We start from the raw sequence: 19945 nt of genomic DNA, 5'->3' as shown, positions 1-19945 counted from the left end.
ACCTGTTTCTTTTCGGTGCCCATTTCTATTTTTTGGGTGGTGGGTAAAGATGCTTCTGTCTCTAATTCTGCTTATTTAAAGAAAGTGTAGTCTTCCAGATCTGCTATGCCCATCAGCCCTGACCACATAGCTAATAGTGATGAATGCTGGGACTTGTAGTCCAGCAACATCTGGAAAGACCACACATTGTTCACACCTGCCTTAAAGGACATCCTGAAAGGGTTAGAAGAGCAAGAGAAATATTTCTCTAGTATACTACCTTGTAACAGGACAGGTATCGGGTGCCTCTTATGTGAGGCAAAACTCAGATAAGGCATATAACCTCTCTGGTCAACATTTGCTTCTTTCCCAGTTTTAGTACTGCTGGAATTGAAAATATTTGTGAAATAAAATCTGCTACCTCAGAGGCTGCATCCACTTAAGGGATAACATTCTATTCTCCGATCCCACTACCAAGCCCATATTAATCAATAAAATACATAATTTAATGTATCATACTGCTTGACCTTCCAAAAATGGACCCTGGCTTTATCATTTGTTCTTCATTTCATTTCAATTCAATGAATTGGAGATAATCTAATAAAAGTGTCAGTAGAAACTGCAACAAAATACTGTCCTGCAAATTTTGAATCCATAAGTGTAACTTTTTCCTCACCTTTCAACACACCTATTTCAAAATTCACATGTGACTAAGCAATCTGACATGCTAAGGTTCTGGCCAGAATTTGTGACCAGTCTACAACATATAAATAATTTAAAAACCACTCCACTTCACCAGATTGAGAGATGGGTAACAGGAGTTTTTAATGCTATTGTTGTGTGCAGAGAATAAATGTTCCAGCTGTGTTGTTTTGGGTTCTTGCTCAAGGACAGTACAGTATAAAGGTTACAGTATTGGACTAGAACTTTAAAGATACAGATTCTAGTTCCCACTGTGTCATGTAATTCACTGGGTGATCTTGGTGTGGTTAATCCTTGTCTGCCTGTCCTACCTTGTAGGGTTGGTTGTGAGGGAGGTGAGGAGCCATATATGCGCACTGTGATCTCACTGGTAAGAATTTAACAGAACCTCAGTGTTCAACTCAATTGCTTAGGTATCCTTTTAAAACCTAAAGGACCGCCAGGACTGCCTTACTACCATTCCAGCTTTTTTCAGCCATTCCAGCTTTTTTGTTGTTACACAGACACATTCTCCAGCTGTCATTGGTCACCAAGGGGCAGATTCTGAAAGCAGATACCTACATAAGAGTGGAACCTGAGCTTGGCAACAGACTAGAAACACATCAGTACTGGGTGCAGAAGCCTTTTTCACTGTGCAGCTTTCGAGCACTTTGGAAAGACACTTTGCCGTATCAGAGGAAGAGTGAATCTTGAAACCTGTGTCTAGACTCTAGTGGATGTCAGAAGGCAGCTTCTGAGGATCATTTATAAATAGGCATTTGTATTGTACAGTGCAGCTTCCTTTCAACTATTTAGTTAGAATGTATTTCTGGGGATTAGTATCTTAGATTCTCTTTTCCCTTTTTCTTTGTGCTCAGGATATGAGCAGGTCAAGAGGACTCATCTTTTTGATAACATACATTGTGCAGCATATTGTTTTCATGTAATGGTGATGATGGTAATGATGATGAAACTTGCAGCTGGACAATCAGAAATCTTCCCTTGTGCTTTCTAAATGTTGCATATATGCTGGTTGTCCTCTATTCTTTGGGATAAGCCAGAACTGTCCTTCTGTGCAAAGCGGTGGTACATTGTGATGGTGGTTTTCCCCTATGGCACCGCTATTGTGGTGGGGCAGCACTGCCCACACTCACTGTGGCCGTGGCAGCTGCCACTTCACTACCATCTTAAGGAACATCTTAAACATCTTGTTCTCAGGCACTAGGGGAAGGGTGACCGGGAATATTGTCTGTTCCACAGAGTGCCATGATCCCTTTCAGGGGAAATGGAGCAGTCAGCTTACTGTTTATTTATTTATTTATTTATTTTAATTTATTTATTTATTTCATTTCTATCCCGCCTATCTGGTCATGTTCGACCACTCTAGGCGGCTTACAATTTAACAACAATAAATTTTTATAAAAACATTACAAATAAACAAAAATAAAGATCAAAAAATATAGAAATAAAAAAGATCGTCAGGGATTAGCTGTTGGGAAAGCCTGCCTATACATAAGTGTTTTTAGTTGTTTCTTAAAAATGCCCAGCGAGGGAGCCGCGCGAACCTCAGGAGGTAAGTTGTTCCATAGGCGAGGAGCCACCACCGAGAAGGCCCGTTTTCTGGTCTTCTCATTCCGGGCCTCTCTCGGCGTCAGGCTCCTCAGCCTCACCTCCTCCTGGCTCACACGGGAGACACGGCTGCCTTGGATGGTGGGTTGCTGTTCCCAGCAACCCACCATCCAAGGCAGCCACTTCACTCCACCTCTGCCCTAATGCCTACTCCTGGTAAATATATCTATTTTCCTGTTGGATAGTTTTCTTGATTCACTTTTAGCAGCTATTGTAGCTGCCTGTCTTCATCCCCTGCTGTCAAATCTCTGCAGGTAAAATGGCTGAGCAGGGGACACCTTCAGCTTTACCTTACTCTGCAGGAAGTATGTGAACATGGATCCTAGAAGGGCAGTCCTATGGATGTTGATTAGGGCTGTGGTGCCTGTAAGACTATTGGTTCCATGGACATGAAATCGTTGTCTTGTGAAAACATCCTCTTGTGAAAACCAGTTCCCTATTAATGCGTTCCAATTGGGGAAAAAATCACTGTCTTGCAAAAATTGTCCATAGAAAACATCTTGCAAAACACAGTTCCCCATACCATAGTGGGGAAAAGCAATCCCCTCACCTGCACTGCCTTTGAAAATTCAAGGGATTTCAGATAGCATTCACCCTCTTTCTGCAGCAACAAAGAAAGGGGGTAAAAGGAGTCAAAGTAGCCCCCTGCTTACTGATAATGATGATTCCTTTTGCCCTGATCCTTTACCACAGAGAAAAAAAGAATGCAATGCAAGACATCACCAGAACTTGCTGCTTTTGCAATAGATCCTGATGAGAAAAAAGAAAAGCAAAAAAGAATCTTGAAAAACCAGGAAAATCACTAGAGCAATCTCCCATTAACACACATTATGCAGCTGAGTTTCCCACATTTGAGGAAATCACAGGGATCAACAGTACAACCAAGGTGCAATAGATGAGCCTCTCCTTGGGAAAACCACTTTAACAACATAGTATTTCCCTTTGCAAGATATAAGTTAGAATGCTCCTTTCATCTCCTACCCCATTCTGTCCCCTAACCCCCCAAGTCATGGTGACCCCCTGGCTGCACCTCCCACTCAGTACAGGGCTGCACAGCCCTAGTCCTGCCATAGGTCAAGAGAGCTCCTCAGTGTTTTGGGATGCCCTGCAGGGCCCCCATCAGGGGCTAGGTGTTCCTCCCACAATCCTCTAGTGCACAGGTATTAGCATAAAGTAGCTAGGTGTTCCGCCCATAATTAGCATAATATATTAGCATATGCTAATACCTGTGCACTAGAGGATTGTGGGAGGAACACTTATCCCCTGATGGGGGGGGTCCCGCAGGTGCAGGGCACCCCAAAACACTGAGGAGCTCTCTTGGCCTCTGGCAGGACTGGGACTGTGCAGCTCTGTACTGAGTGGGAGGTGCAGCCAGAGGGTCACCATGACTTGGGGGGTCAGGGGACAGAAGGGGGTAAGAGACCCAAGGGCCATTATAACTCATGCTATATAGGGAAAATATCATGTCATGAAAATGGTTTTTGTAAGGAGAGGCTCATCTATTGTCCTTTGGGTATGTTGCTGATCCTTATGATTTCCCCAAATATGGGGAACTCAACTGTATGATTTGTGTTAATGGAAACATTATGTTTGTGATTTCTTTGTTTTTTTAATAATCTCCTTACTCTTTGGTTTCTGTCTGTTTTCACCATTCTCTACCATTTAAATTTGCAGCCATATCCCTGCTGGAAAGCCAGCAGCATACACTTTATCCCCCAGTGTTTTGGGATAAAAAAGTAGATCTTATGTAATAAATGTGTTCCAACTGGGGGGGAAACTGTCATCCTAGGGTTTCCTTGTTCTGAGAGTCTAGTGAGGTACCAGGTTCCTGAGGGGAAGTATAAAATGCCTTCCCTCTGGAGTCTTAAACATATTAAAGCAGCCATGGATTAGAAACAAAGTAAAACCAAGGGCAAATGATAATAAGGGTGAAAATCCATACAAAGCACCCACCAATGGCCTTTAAAACTTGGGAGTGTACAAAGGTCATTTTCTGGTAACAAACTGAGTGCCATATGAGCATCCCTGGACAGGTAACGCTGAGGCATCACAACGGTGAAGGCCCTGTTGTTAGGGGCCATGTGATGCCTTGGGACGTTATCTCAGAGGAGATATTGATAATATAGCAGGTTGATAATGCTCAACTCAACAAACTGCCTTGGTGATAGGAGCAGTGTAATAATGGCAACAACCTGATTAAAGAGGAGTAATAAGTAAAGCAATAAGGTTCTTTAAAAATAGTGAAAGTGCTGGCATACATGATATGCACTTAACTCTTCTAGGTGAAGCCTACAGAAATTGTAGTATATATGTGGGCATGCCTGCATGTTTCTTTATTGGCCATGCTTACTGGCTGTTTCTAGAAGTTGTAGCCCAAAATGTAACAGTCCTTGTGTCCTTTCAGGTGGTCCTGTAGAAGAGCCGTTCTCAACCTTGTTATTTTTGCCATAGCCATAAACACAATATGAAAGACATACAGGTCAAATCAGGATTGTATAAGTTGTGTAATGAACCTTATAAGGTGGTATGTGAAGAATTATTTCCAGTCTGTGGCCCCTTTCCAATATGCCAGGGCCCCCCAGGTACCCATATGGCCCCCATTGAGAATGGCTGTTGTAGAAGACCAATGTTCATTTGAAGGGGTGCCAGACTTTTGAAGGTGTCCTCTCTCTCTCTCTCTCTCTCTCTCTCTCTCTCTCTCTCTCTCTCTCTCTCTCTCTCTCTCTCTCTCTGAAACACAGCCTAATGTGAGCCTGATTTAAAGATAAAGAAACACCAGGAGGGAGACGGGGACTTTGAAGATGTCATTCCACTAGTCAGTGCCTTATTGCCCACCCTAAGCAAGTGGGGTGTGCTGTACTTCTTTTTTCATTGTAAAAATCATTCTAATTTTGCATTTGGCTGTGTCACGTAGTAGATGCAATTTTAAGCATACAAGTATCCTTTCTTCTCCTCTTGTTTGGGAATGTAATAAATGGCCACCCGACTGTGACTATATCTAACATTGAGCCTGCCTGAGAAGGGTTCAGGTTGTGATAATAGATGTGTTAACAGGTAGTCAAGATTGTTTCTAATTCCCTGTATGATATGTTAGAGTGGATTCTCCCCCTCCCCCCAGATTCTAAAGAAATCTGAAGCAGTGATTCTGACACAGTCTTCTGGCCAAATTGGCCCTTCGGTTTGCCTTCCAGGAATCAGAGCTTTTAAGCCAACCCATTACATGCAGATGGTGGTACAGACAGTGCCAGCGTTCCTGGATAACCCAGCAACCCTAACAAAGAGCTGATTGTCCACTGCTTTGCTGCTTCTCTCCTTGGAGTGGATGAGTTAGTTCTCCCTCCCTCCCTCCCTAGGACTGGCCCTTGCAGCAGGAGCAAGGCAATCTTGGAGAGCTAATCTTCCCCCACCCCATACACCATCTCAAGCCCAACTCTGCTGGGGGTGAAGGATTCTGCCATCTGGATCTTGTCCAGGCTTGGGGTTTTTTTTTCCAGGGCATTTTTCCTCTTGGCACAGTTCAGTTGTTGTGCTTCAGGAATCACATGATAAAATATTTGCATAGCAGAAAGATGCTAGAGAGAGAGTGAAGAGAAAGGAGCTTGTCTCTTGTTATTACTGAGTCTTGCAAATCAGTGCCAAGTATTAAACAGAACCGGCAGGGCTTCTGTCTCTCTGCTCAGTCCAAAGTATCTTTCAGGCCCAGCCGTTTGCTGCTTGCTCATCATTCTTGCATAGGGAAACATCACATACACCTCTCATTGTTATAGGGTCTGGTTAGATCCATCTGCAAAAGTGGGAGAGCACTGTTTCCTTTCTAGGCTTCTGAACCATTCAAGGTGGGGCCCACTGAGGAATGCAAGCCAAGGGCAGCCTGATTCAGGAGAAGAAGCCACTAAGGGTCTCATTGTGTTTTCCCCACACAAGGACTGAGCCAGTCACTTCAGTGCCTCTGCCGCTCTTTCAGCCATCAACACAACCTTTTGCTTAGGAGATCAGGCCAATGAAGCGGCTGATGAGAATGCCACTGGCTATTACATGCTGTCACTTTTATTCCTTCCTCTGTGAGTGATGGAACGGATGTATCCTCATCTCATTAACCACCTCTGCAAGGGCTCTTGACTTACTCAAGAACAGCTGCTGCCAAAGGAAATGCGCACAGAGGGATGTAGGTTGTTGGAGTGGGTGGTTACAGGTACCAACTGACCACCTGCTGAAGGACTCCAGAAATTTATCAAGGCTCAAAGTCATTTCTGAGGCCCACTGCACACATGGTAAGTAAGATCTAGGGTTGCTACGGTATGTACAACCGGAAGCCAAACATCAAAACAAGTATCCATGCCTAGTAAGGTGGGTTTTCAACCATCAGTTTCTCAAGTCACATAGCACTAGTTTAGGTGTAGATTTTAAAACCTAAGGCATACATCTGATAGGTAATGTGTCAACAGGACAAATAGATGTCTTGTCATCTTCCTGTTCAGTTATAGTTTTTACTACACCATTTCTTTCTGTCACTGAAGAAGGGATGCCTGTCTGTTATTTTAAGATCCTATGTGTTTTTTATTTTTGCTCATTGTGATGTGTGAATTATTTTTTGTACTTAATGCATTCATTAATATTTTAAAATACTGTAGCTAGCTTTTATTTATTTTCTGGTGGGAATTATTTTTTTCAGTGGTTGCGTTCATAATTCTATGTAGTGTTTATTTATTTGCTTTAAAATAGGTATGTACAAATTGTCTGCCCCGTTTCTATCACCCAAGGTAATGGCTAACACCAGGGGTTAAAAAGCTCAAGTGCAAATTAAGCAAAGAAAATGGCTCAATGAACAACAGATAAAATACATTTAAATCTGAGGTACCCAGTCTGGACTCAATACTAAATGCTAACATTTTGTACAGAAACAGTTGTGAAAACTGCCCGCCATCCTAATGGCTATAGATTGAATCCAGAAATCACTATATTTTGGCCTAACATTCATCATGGCTTCATTGTATAGATAAACAAGCCCATGGCTAGCTAGATAGCTCAGTTGATTTGTTCACAATAGCTCAAGTTAAAATATAGCAGTTAGTCTTTAAGGTACCACAAGTTTTTGGTCATTTTCATGTTTTTTAATTTTTCTTTTGTTTTTGCCTGATATGCCATCACAGACTAACACGGCTAAATCTTCTCGAGTGTAAGCTGAGTTGTACTCAGTCATTGCCAGTACCCAGAACGGAGCTGGATATTAAGCAAAGCCATTTATGTGAAGGTCAGTATGACCTACTAAGATTTCATTTTCACTTAGTGTCATCTCTAACACATACTTTCATGGGAGTAAATGCATGCTTTCATGGCACTTGTTCATAAATAAACTGAACTGCACAGGATTGCCCTGTTCAAAGCTTAATCCTGGCCACTAAAATCCATTCCAACAACAGCAACATAACATTCATAAATTGCTTTCGAGTGAGCAAAATGGCTCACATTTCTAAGCAATCCTTGCAAGAACTCTATATGATCGGTCACACCAATCACTCATGCAAACTGAAAATGAAGCTGAGAAAACACCGACGTTTCTAAGACTCGCTTGGGAATTGAGATATAATGAGGCACTTCCCACAGTGTTAAGTCTCTGCACCCCATTATACAACTTGTCTACAAAGATGATCCCTTTGTCTTTTGTTTTTATAAATATAATTCCAAAGTACTATATCAGAATTGGCCACTAGAGGGACGCAGATAGTATTTTCCTGTGTTTTTCTAGTCTGCCTTTAATGGCAAGGCAAGGGCAAATTACCTGTGAGATCAGAACAACCATAATGGCAATCTGACAAATGAAATATAATGAATAATGCTATGAGTTCCTTTCATAATGTAAGGTAGTGAGCTCTGATTTAAATATGTGGATAAGCATTCTCACTGGTTAATGTCTTTAGATCAAGCTACTGTTAAAATTGCAGGCACAAAACCTGATAAGGAAGTTGGCAGCCTTAGTGCTTCCAAAGCAATAACATTATAACCTGTTCTTACGTATGCCAACTAGTCTCAGAAAATTGCCTTGCATATTGTCTTGACTGTAATTGCGGCTCTCCAGAAATTGTAGAGCTTTTTGCAGCATGGAAACAAAAAATTATTTGTGGCTATGTCTGCACGGAGTTATAATGGCTTGTTAAAAAGTTGGCACCCCAGTCCGTACACAGCTTGCCGTAGCTCTCCATGTCTCATTAGCAATTAAGTCTTTATGTTTTGTATTATAAAGCTACAAGAAAGGAATATAGCCTCTTTTGGAAAACCCTTTCAAAACTCTGAGCTAAAAGTAGAAATACAGAAAAAAGAGGGAGCCTCTGAAGTAACTTGTGAAAAATTAAGGCCTTTTTCCTGTATTGTTAAAAACATTCAGCCTATCATCCTTATCATTCACCCTTTTTTCTTCTCCATCCCTTTCTCTCTCTGGATTTTTCAGTAAAGTTCTGATAGTATTCTTACAGTGACACTATTAACACATGATGTCATCAGTCCCTGCCTGGCTTTAATGTCTTATCTTCCTGCACTTCCAGCTCAATTCTAGTCTTACCCATGTTTTATATTCACAAATAAGCTTCATCCATGTAAATGAGATTCCCCCACAATAAAGGTGGGGAACAAGTGGGCCTCTACATGCTGTTGAGGTGCAGTTAACATCAATTGTAGCTGGCATAGCCAGGTCACACATTTATCCCAACTGCATTACAAGCAAATTTACTCAAAATAATTCCAAACAGGGCTTAATCCTAGTGCGCACATACATTGTTGCAGTGCTACAACATGATACTAGGTATGTTTATGTGCTATAAGAATTGACGTTTTCCTCTGATAAACATATTTTTAACAATGGAAATTTGCGAATTCACACAGGGGTCCAGTTCATAGGAAACCACAAAGGCTGTTTTGAAACCTCAAATATAGAACAACTGAACAGAGAAATTATTTTCTAGAAGTGCACTTTTTTGAAAAGTGTGTCAATTGAAAAGCCTCCGGAGACTTGGGGGAAGTGCAGTTTCTGGCCTACCGTTGTTTCTGTGTTACTTACCACAGGGACCACATCTTGGTTGTCATGACAACCATGACGGAGCAGCAGCCTGCTGCTGCATCACTGCACCATCTCCACAAGACTCTGATAAGATGCTGTGGGAAAAACTTGCCTAACAAGGAGATGAGCATTCAAAATACCCATTGCTTTTCACATCCACAAATAAGAGAGAAACTGGTCAGTTTTCTGAAGGAAATCCCATCCAGGGTCAGAGGAGTTTAAGAACAAAAAGCTGGCTGCTGGCACTGAGTGAATTTATGATAACTGGAGCATCACCAACTCAGAGGCTGTTAAAATTGTGAGTACTCAGTCTTCTGGCAAGAATTTTCACTCCTGAGAAGAAAACAACAATAGTGTTTAATAATTACTCTGTAAATATTCATCCCTCATGTAAATTTCAAAGCTGAAATAGATTTCATTGCTTTCTTCTACATAAAGCGTTGCTGTTTTTATGAGAATGAAAATTGAGGATTATGCCTTTTGTTACCTGGATGTGGTGAATTTATTGTAATGAATAGGTGGTTTCATGAGAATTGTTGCCCACATTTAGTTTTATTATTGCTAATGCTGCTAATATTGTTGTACTGATAATAGACCGCCTTATGTATATTGGGCTTCAGTGAATTTTATAAGTAAATCCTTGTGCTGAGGCACTTAGGTACAATCTACATTTCAACAGTAGACGAGGAACAGCATATAAAACAAAGAAACTGTGTAAGGGAAATAAGTTGACAAGAACCTAATCTATATTCACAAATACAGACATATGACATCATCGACATGTGTAATGCCCTTGAAGATAACAATTTAAGGAAAAAGATGGATCCCTGCTCAAGATGCCTTCAGCCTAAATTTCAACAGAAAAGCAGACAAAACAAGTCACCTTGAATCCCTTTAAAAAAAAGACAGGGTAACAATATTTTAAATAAATAAATAATATTCATAAATACTATAAACACAATCCTGCACTTGATTGCTTACATGTGTCTTAATTATTAGACTCTAATGGGATGTTTTCCCTAGAAAATATGATTGAGTAAACAAAGCTGAAATCCTCCTAATAGTCTAGTCTATGTTGATGTAAGTATCATTGGCTTCAGTTACATTTATTTCCATAGGGTTGCAGCCAGATTAGCACCTGTAACCTTATGAACACAGCTGTACTTACTTCTCGGTAAACTGACTAAGAACTGCAGCAGTAGGCTTAGAGTGTAACTGAGATCTAGATACCATCAAGCTGTATACCTAGGAGATTACACTTTGGAGAATCTCTATGAAAGCAGAGTCATTCCTGTGTATGCTCAATTGTATGACCTAATGGTTAGTGCCTCCCTTTCCACGGCCTGTGTGTGTATCAAAGTCCAAAGATCAAAGTGCGTAAAGGACTTCTCAGCTTCAGCTGTAAGCTTTTTATTTGCTTGTTGTCCTTTGGGATCAAAGAGCTTATCTGACAGCACAAAAGAGCTGCTTGTAGGAAGTGGAGCGCAAAGGTTTGCAGTGGGTCCAGGATAGCACAGGAAGGTTAAAGTGACTTGGGCTGTTCAAACACAGACATGCTGGAGCTGAGCTGTACCAACAAATCCTGAGTGCACCACACTCAACTCTTCTCACATATGCAGTAAAGACGCAGCATGGGTCGGTAGATGAGCAGAGGCCAGAGAAGGATGACATAGGTCTAGTGATGGTTTAGATGCTACTGCTAGGGTTGTCAGGCTGTAGGGTGTTGGCTGAAGTCTTGAGAAATTGCCCTGTTCCCCAGATCTGCAAGCAGAGAGACAAATCTCAGGATGAGCAGCAGTGAGGGAATAAAAAAATACTGAGTTTGCTTGCCTGCCGTCTCTTTGAAGGCTGGGTACTCTTTTCCTCCTATTCCTTATTGGCACAACGACTCACAAGCTCAGCACAATGGTGTTTGTCTATGTGTTGTGCTTCCTCCCCTCCCCATCTTTGCCTGCCCTGCTTCTGTGCCACCTTAACTATTGCCAGGGAGAAGTGTAGTGTAAGCCTTGTAGGCAAGGGTGCAAGTGGATTGTCGTTGTTTTTTAGGCCATGCTCCCGGCTGTCTTCCAGATCTGCTGAAATACAACCGTCTCTCGCACACATACCCCACTGGCACTGCTATTGTAGTTATAGCCTTATTTATTTAAAGGATTCTAACCCTGCTGTTTAGCTAGGAAGGCTCCCAGAGAGACTGCAAATAACAGTTACAAGACAGTTCCTTCCCTCAGCCTTATAAACTAAAAGGTGCAGCATATGAAGAAAAAGGGATGGGATAGGATTGGAGGAGGAATTGCGGGTGACATTTTAGTCCTGAGTAAAGTAGGCCTGTTGAAACAAATTGGTCTAAGTTGTTAACCACAAGTTATTACGCTGCACTGATCTCGATGGATCTGATCTACTTAGAATCATCATTAGGTGCATCCAAAGAAAACAGTTTTTAAAATTACCGTTCTTAGAGCACCTAGCCAGAATGGGAAGGAATTTAGGTAGACGTCAAATGGCAGCAACCTAGGCAACAGCAGAACTTGGAATTTTATATTATTCTGTTTTTTTAAATGAACTTGTTGTCTTCATTATTCTGAAGCAGATTTATGATGTTGTTATAAGTTAGTGGTTGTGTTGTCCTGACCAGCACACCTGAAAAATACAGGGAGACAGTCTCAGGTGACTTCTTGATATTGCACTGTGAAAATACTTCAACAATAGAACATATGAGGGAAAGTAACACACTCCCTTGATACTTAGGATGGAGAAAAGAACAGAAGAAGCATTAAAACTTGCATCAACATGGGCTATGGGGTGAGGGTTCCTCACTCACCGGAGGGTTGTTGGGCCAGTGAGGAAAGGAACAGGACAGGCTGCATGGCTCCCATATGACTCCTCTTCACCATTAGCCCCTAATGGCAAGAGCACCTCTGGCATCCAGCCATGCTGCTGTCTAGGGTACCAATTTCTCCCCTCCTCCCAACTAATCCTTTTTAAGCAGAGGAGCCAGAGACTGAATTTATGACCATCTGCACGCACAACAGGTGCTCTTATCTGTCAGCTACATGCCCTTACTAAGCATTAGCAGCTGATTGTGCTAATTTCTCTGGGCTGAAAAGCTTTACCTGCTGATTTCTGCAGATCGAAACAGAAAAGTAAGCAATATTCCACCCATCCGCCCCGTCTGCTGGCATCCCTAGTTGTTATTTTGTTGTTTATCCACACAACAGAGGAGAGGAACTTTGACTCTCCAGTTAGTTTGGATTATAACTCATAATCCTTTCCCGCTGGTCAGTTTGGCTGAGGCTTTTGGGAGATTTGGGATTGTACTCCCTAGTTAGCATGGTCAGGATTGCAATCTAAACACACCACAAGAGAACGAGGAAGCAGCAAAAAATGAAAGCATAACAGTACAGTATTAGAATAAGGCAACAAAAATCACTCTTACTATCTTGTCTGCAAAGAAAATGAACTGCTCCTCTCAGAGCCACTCTGCCCTTAGATGATGCTTGAACATAGAAAAATAAGGAGCTATCTACAGTAAATGGTCCTGTACCCTCCAAACCTGATCCCAGATGTTTGGGGCACAGACCAGAATCTGGTAAAGACTGAATTGCTGAAGGACAAAATGAGCAAGAAGGTGTACTGTATAGTGGAGCAGGCATGACATCAGTAATATTGGGCGAATCCTACTGCAAAATACCACATGCATGAGGGAGTTAGCACACTTTTTTGACTGTCAGGAACACACAGAGGTACACAATTGAGTGAATGGTCTGAACAAGCCTAGGTATCACCCAACCAGAAAGGTCGCACATATCAGTCTGGGCTTTACATCAGGCAAACCCAGTAAGATTCTGGCCATCATGTGGAATAATATTTATTTATTAACCATATTTCTGCCCCAGTCTTTACTACAGAGGTTTCCCAGAGATAAGGGACGTGGTGGCGCTGTGGGCTAAACCGCAGAAGCCTGTGCTGCAGGGTCAGAAGACCAAGCAGTCGTAAGATCGAATCCACGCGACGGAGTGAGCTCCCGTCGCTTGTCCCAGCTCCCGCCAACCTAGCGGTTCGAAAGCATGCAAATGCAAGTAGATAAATAGGTACCATCTCGGTGGGAAGGTAACAGCGTTCCGTGTCTAAGTCGCACTGGCCATGTGACCACGGAAGATTGTCTTTGGACAAAACGCTGGCTCTATGGCTTGGAAACGGGGATGAGCACCGCCCCCTAGAGTCGAACACGACTGGACAAAAATTGTCAAGGGGAACCTTTACCTTTACCTTTTTTCCCAGAGATGCTTACAAACACCAAAAATTAAAATAATGTCTTGCCTTTGTACTCTAAAAGGCAAAATATAAAAAGAAAAGGGACTGAGATGAAGTAGGGGAAGCAAGCTAGATTATTATTTATAAAACTCAGCATGTCACAGTTTTGGATTTCAGCACAATAAAGGAGACTGCTGTTGCTTTTCCTTCTATTGGTCACATCCAGAGAAAGGGTGGCTCTTGGCTGGAACTATATCTAGATACAATGGAGGGCTTGTACTGATTCCTTTCTCTCTGAGTTTATCATATTATACACAATTATGATGGTCTGTACATAAACTGTATGGTGCTTTACACCCCAGGCCTCTTAGCTGAGAAATCTCTAAAATTCCTTGCCACTGGGCCTGCTTCTTAAAAAAAAATTATGTTTTTTTCTCTTTCTGAATTTGGTGTTTGTTCTTTTTCTTAGCCAGACTAAAACTGTAATCTCATTAAGACCATTAGACTGGCCGGTTGTGCTCTGCTGCTCGGAGGGAGTATTTGGCTAAAAAGAGGTACTTAGGTCATGAAGGGACTCAGGCAGTTTGAGGCTCAGTCCGTGAACCACCTCACAGTGCTTGGAATAAAGCTGACTTGGGATCAACAAAGAAGGCAGGAGATGGCCAGTTCAGCTCTCAGATTCCCCAGACAAAAGGGAAGAGAAATGTATGCGCATTACTTCTGTCACTGCTAATGGGAGTCACGAGATGAAATTCCCTAAGCTCTGAGAGACGAAGCCGCCCCCTCAATGTGCAAGCAGCATAAAGATGTGTCTGTGTGTGTGTTGGCACAGGCTGTGGGCCTGGGGTGGAAGAATAATAGACATCAGAAATGGACATGAATTATTTGTTCATCTTGCCCATCCCCAGGGAAACCATGACAGAATCATTCCCTGCTGTCGCTTTGCGTGAGTTCAGCCTCGTTGACATAAACAAACACACAGGCAAAATTAAAACTCTTCCAGATCTTATCAAGATTACTCTGCAATCCAGGCAGCAGAGACTTCTGAAAGCCAGTTCTGATTGAATCCAGCCTCTTTTCTTCCTGCCCCATCCTCCAGTCCAATTATTATTTTTACTAATCACATTTTGTGTCCAGCCATTCTTCAAGGAGCTTAGCACGGGATACATGGGTTGCCTCATTTCATTTTTGATGAGAAACAGAAAACAAAACAAAAGAAAAAAAAAGATACGATGTCACCTTAAAGACTAACTGCTATATTTTAATGTACATTTTTGTGGAACATGAGGTCAACCCAGCCTCCTCCAACCTGGTAATCTCTGGATGTGTTGGTCTGTTAACCCCACTTGTCTGCTGCTAGCAGAGATGATAATGTGCAAGGCTGGAAAAGCAGTGATGTAGTGGAGCCAGCACTTGAATTATTGATGCCCTGGGACTTTCTGAGTAGCAAGAATATAACATTATCTGCCACCTCTCTTAGGATTCTCTGTTCCATCTGAGCATAGATGCAGTCCTCACAGTGGCATGGAAGTAAACTGATTTTTCAGGAACTGTATATGGTTGTCAGCTACATGTTGTAATACAAAGCATTTCAGAGTAGTTCATCTTGGATGGGCAATTAAGAGCCAATCACTTTACAAAAGACCTGATCCTCTTATATTGATAGAGAGCTGTGTAGCTGCCCACCTTTTTACTTGTGCCACGTCTAGCAGATTGCTGTGGTAAGCATCTGTACCACTATGGGGCAGGCTAGATGAAGCTGAGTACTGTATATGGTAGCTTGCTAATGAGAGATTTGGGGCTGAACAGGGATTTGAAACTGTGGTCTATTCACTACTACCACTGTAACGGTTATCAATTATACCATAGTTTCTCACATTGGCTGTTCTTGAATGATGGTAAATACGTGTTGGTACAGTATATACACTAATTTTTTAATAAGTGTATATACAGATGCTTATCTGCCATCATTAATTAACAAAACCAACACTGATAGAAATCTGTTTGTGGCAGATTACTATCTAACCAACTCTATCAAAGCACCAACAAAAACAATAAACTTTTAAGGAGAGATGAGGCACCAAAAAATACTTCAGCTACCATACCAGGGAGATTAAAGTTAACCACTCAGCATGCCAGTTGTCTGCCAGAAAGGAAATATCTGCATAGCAGCAGGGGAAAGACAATCTTCCTGACCCATGGAATTCTAGAACCTAGCCTTGGGCAACAAGAAGAACTACTTCTGAGCTCAAGCAGCTAGGGTAGCTGGAAGATTCTCGGACTTGTAGTCCCCAAAAGAAAACCCAGGAAAAAAAACTCAGCAAAATATCCGTGCAAACATACCTGGCCTTCAGCCTCAGCCCAGCTTCCCAGGGAAAAAGGCCCAGGGTCCTGGGACACGCCTTCAATGAGGGTGTCCCAGGACCCTGGGTCTTTTTCCCTGGGAAGCTGGGCTGAGGCTGAAGGCCAGGTATGTTTGCACGGATATTTTGCTGAGTTTTTTTCCCTGGGTTTTCTTTTTGTCTCCCCCACTACATGGCCTGGAGGTGGGGCCTAGGGGGTGGGGATTTTTGCTTTCAATGAGCGTGTCCCAGGACCCTGGGCCTTTTTCCTTAGGAATCTGGGCTGAGGCTGAAGGCCAGGTATGTTTAAATGAGTGTGTTTCTTATTCTATCTCTGGCTATATGGTAAATAGGAAAGCCAATTAGATTTGCATACACCTGGGAGGCAGGAAAGTTCTAAGGGTTGGATCATACTTCCACACTATTAAAGAGCAGGCTGGGTAGGTGGGGCTCATCAGCCATGGAACGCAACCCATCTAGGAGAAGGAAAACTCCGATTTCAAACCTCCACTGCCTTGTGGCTATATCCACTCATGGAAAAGGCTTCAGGAGTTAACCTAGAGGCAAAATCTGGAGCTGGAGTCCCGAAGGCAGTTCGTTTTGTTCTCCCAACTCCTGCAATGTTACTGGAACCAGTTGTATTGGCTCTTGCCTTTCCATTGGACCATTTCAGCAATTTGGAGAGGGGGGATTTGCTACTTGGGTAACAGCCTATCCTCCATATTACTTTAACCAGGCTTCATGCTCTGGAGAGGACACTCCTCAATTCAGAGCATGTTACCATGGTCTCTCGACACTGAAGGATGCCTATGAGTCCCCAAAGTTACTACCATAACCTCTGGTTAACAGAGAGAGGAAGGGAATGAAAGAGCTCAAGAGGACAGGCAGGTTCATATGGGATAAAATGGTCTTTGGTTCTGTGCACCCTCATTCTCCTAGCAGTGACATATTTCAAGAGTGCAGTATTCATGTTTAATTGGTTTTCTCTGGAAGACAACCACAGGAGGTGTATAGTATTCTGTAAAAGGTGAATATATTTAATTTTACAACAATGCCAGCTGAGCCCGGGAGAGCACTAAATTTCCCAGCCTGCTCTCTTTTAGCATGTCTCTTTCATTCAGACTCAAAACGGCCGTTTCTATTGTGCCTTTTCACTCACACAGACTTAAATTACGTCATCCATAGCTAGGAGAGGGGGGAGGTGTGCCTGATTTCCCTTTATCTGATCAGGTTTTTCTATCCAGAACATCCCAGGGTGTTCCTGTACCAAGAAGCAATCTTTTAACATTTAACTCCCTGAGATGTATCCCTTGACTATTCTATACTATTAGCATTCCTTTTCCAAATCTAAGGGTCTTAGATGTTCATTTATGGAAGTTGCATGCCAATTCTTCCAGTAATAGAAATCTGATAGCAAATGCATATGTGCTTACGTATCCATATGCGTACATAACGTGGCTGATCGAAGCCTCTTAATGAAGTGATAGATGAGTGCATGCAGCATCTAATTACCCAGTTACACTAGCAGTGCTGTTAGGTTTGCTCTCGTAGATAGTCAGAGACATGATCTCACAGCTGTACTTTGGTTGTTTATTGCATGCTCTTCAAATGAAGCTCTCAGAGGGACTTGTAAGAATACAAGGGATACAAAACAGCAGATGAAAATTCCAGTGCAAAGCAATACAAAAATACAATCCTAAGTGGCCTGAGGGGGAAAAAAGTAGGCTTCTGCCTGGTATTACAAATAAAGCAGAAATGGGATCAGAGAAGCCTTCTCTGAGAAGTCCACAAAAGGGCTGCCAAAACAGGATCAGCATCTTCATAAATGCTTCCCATATTTTGGGAGCAGTAGGGCTTTCAGTAAAATCTCTGGGGGTGATTTTTAGTGTTTCTGCTCTGAGAGCTTTATCTTACTACCAGAAAAATGAACAAGTGGGTCCTAGATCAAATCAAGTCTGAACCATCCCTAGAGGCAAAAAATGACGAGACCGAGGCTTGTTGTACTTTAGGCACATCATGGGAAGGCAGTATTTGCTGGAAAAGACAGTAATGCCATGAAGAATTGAAGGCAGCAGGAAAAGAGGAAGGCCAAATTTAAGATGGACAAACTCAATAAAAGAAGCCATAACCTTGAGTTTAAAAGAGCTGAGCAGGGTTTTTAAAGACAAGATACTTTGGAGATTGCTCATTCATAGCAGCAACTTGATGGCCCTAACAACAATGGTACCTTCTGACGTCTGCACATGACATTATTTATTAAATACAATTATAGGGACCATGTCCCACCCAATTTTCAAAATGGTACGGCTATCTCTCTAAACATCCATCCATCCATCCATCCATCCATCCATCCATCCATCCATCCATCCATCCATCCATCCATCCATCCATCCATCCATCCATCCATCCGTTATCCTTCTTTTCCTCAACAAAGTTGAACTAGATATACATGTCTATTCCTCTGCCCTACTTAGTCCTCCTCACTTGCTAAATGTGGCTTTAATTTCAGGCACCCATGGTCAGTGTACAGCCCCAACATTCCCGTACCAGGAGCCTCATGACACAGTGGTTAAACTGCTGTACTGCAGCCAAAATTGTGCTCACGACCTGGGGTTCAATCCCAGGTAGCCGGCTCAAGGTTGACTCAGCCTTCTATCCCTCTGAGGTCAGAAAATGAGTATCCAGCTCTACCCATTTCGGTGTGTGTGTGTGTGTGTGTGTGTAGCTTGCATAATTAACTTGTAAACCGCCAAGGGAGTGCTTGAAGTGCTATGGGGCACTATATAAGCAGCACACTTTGCTTTGCTTTGTACCAGAACCTGGAAAAAGTACAGTAACTTGTTTTGACTACAATTCCTAAACTCCCCCAGACAGTATGGTCAATCCAAAACAGCAACATTTGCCAAGTTTTACCCTGTACTAGGCACTGCATCTAAAAGATGCTAGATAATAACCCACCGTTATCATCTGTCTCTCTGTAAACACTGACAATTAAGGTGGGAAGATACACAACCACCACCTGGTTTGTCTTGTTTCTTTCCCAGTCATCTTGCCTGTCCACCCAACCTCTGCTGCTTGGACCTTCCAGATGTTTTAGACTTTGATTTCTGAAGCCCCTAGTCAGCATGGCCAATGGTCAGGGATAACAAGAGTTGTGATCCAGGACATCTGGAGAGCTAAAATTTGTCTACCTCTACATAGTGGAAAGTGAACTGCTGGATTTTATTTATTTATTAGGTTTCTGGCTGTGGAGCCAAGGTTTGGGAGCTTGATTTCCCCATTGGGCCTCCTTGACACAGGATTCTGTCCAGCTCTGCAGTTCAAAGATGAAAGGTGAACTAGTGGAAGAGTGGGGTAGAGGAGAACAGAGTAACACCTTCATGTGCTACATTGGCATACTTAAAGACAGACAGGATCTCTGGTTTATGATCTTACAGCTATGGGATACATGACTATTCCTAAACAAGAATTACTGTGGTTTGACTCTACAGCATGCAGTTCTATAATTGTTCTCTGATCTTTCTGCCAGAGGTTAATATATCTTTAAGAACTGCCTAAGAAGCAAAAATTACACCCTTTCTGACTGTCCTTAATGCGGAAATGCTGTCATGAAAACAGTAGATCTCCTGAATTTTTATCTACCCTGCAGCTATTAAAAACAAAATCCCCTGCCAAAGATAATGTGATCATCCCATATACAATTTGCCATGTAAGTACCACAGACAGTATATGTAGAGTATACAGTATAGGTTAACACAGACCTGTAGGAGCCCACATAAATTGGTGAGACAATATAACACATCCAAATTCATAAGATAAGCATCTTATAATTCAAGGCACAATTCATATTTCCATATTACTCTCCCCATGTTGCCTTTCCCAAAGATGTGAGTGTTGCCTTTTCATACATTTGTGAAATGCACACCTAACTTTTTAGGTTCCAGAATCTAGATTTGTCGAGGTGGGAATATAAAAATATGGTTATAAAAACACACACAGATGTTCGAAAAAT

At 42.2% G+C, this 19945-nt stretch overlaps 1 protein-coding gene across 24 annotated transcripts in view; it reads left to right on the top strand.

Moving 5' to 3' along the window:
- The first annotated feature begins 5967 nt into the window (after positions 1-5967).
- Positions 5968-19945, top strand: part of MICAL3 (microtubule associated monooxygenase, calponin and LIM domain containing 3) — a 267041-nt gene continuing 253063 nt past the window's right edge. For 23 of the 24 annotated variants that reach the window (XR_013536785.1, XR_013536784.1, XR_013536782.1 and 20 more), the window contains exon 1: positions 9321-9638. The gene's annotated coding sequence lies outside the window, so the exon portion shown is untranslated. Of the gene's footprint in view, positions 6561-9320; positions 9639-19945 lie in introns of those variants that run through there. The other variant, XM_078376343.1, reaches the window with a different exon arrangement.

The sequence above is a fragment of the Pogona vitticeps genome, chromosome 5, assembly GCF_051106095.1.
Source record: "Pogona vitticeps strain Pit_001003342236 chromosome 5, PviZW2.1, whole genome shotgun sequence".
Taxonomy (NCBI): domain Eukaryota; kingdom Metazoa; phylum Chordata; class Lepidosauria; order Squamata; family Agamidae; genus Pogona; species Pogona vitticeps.
This window is presented reverse-complemented; position numbering and strand designations above follow the sequence as displayed.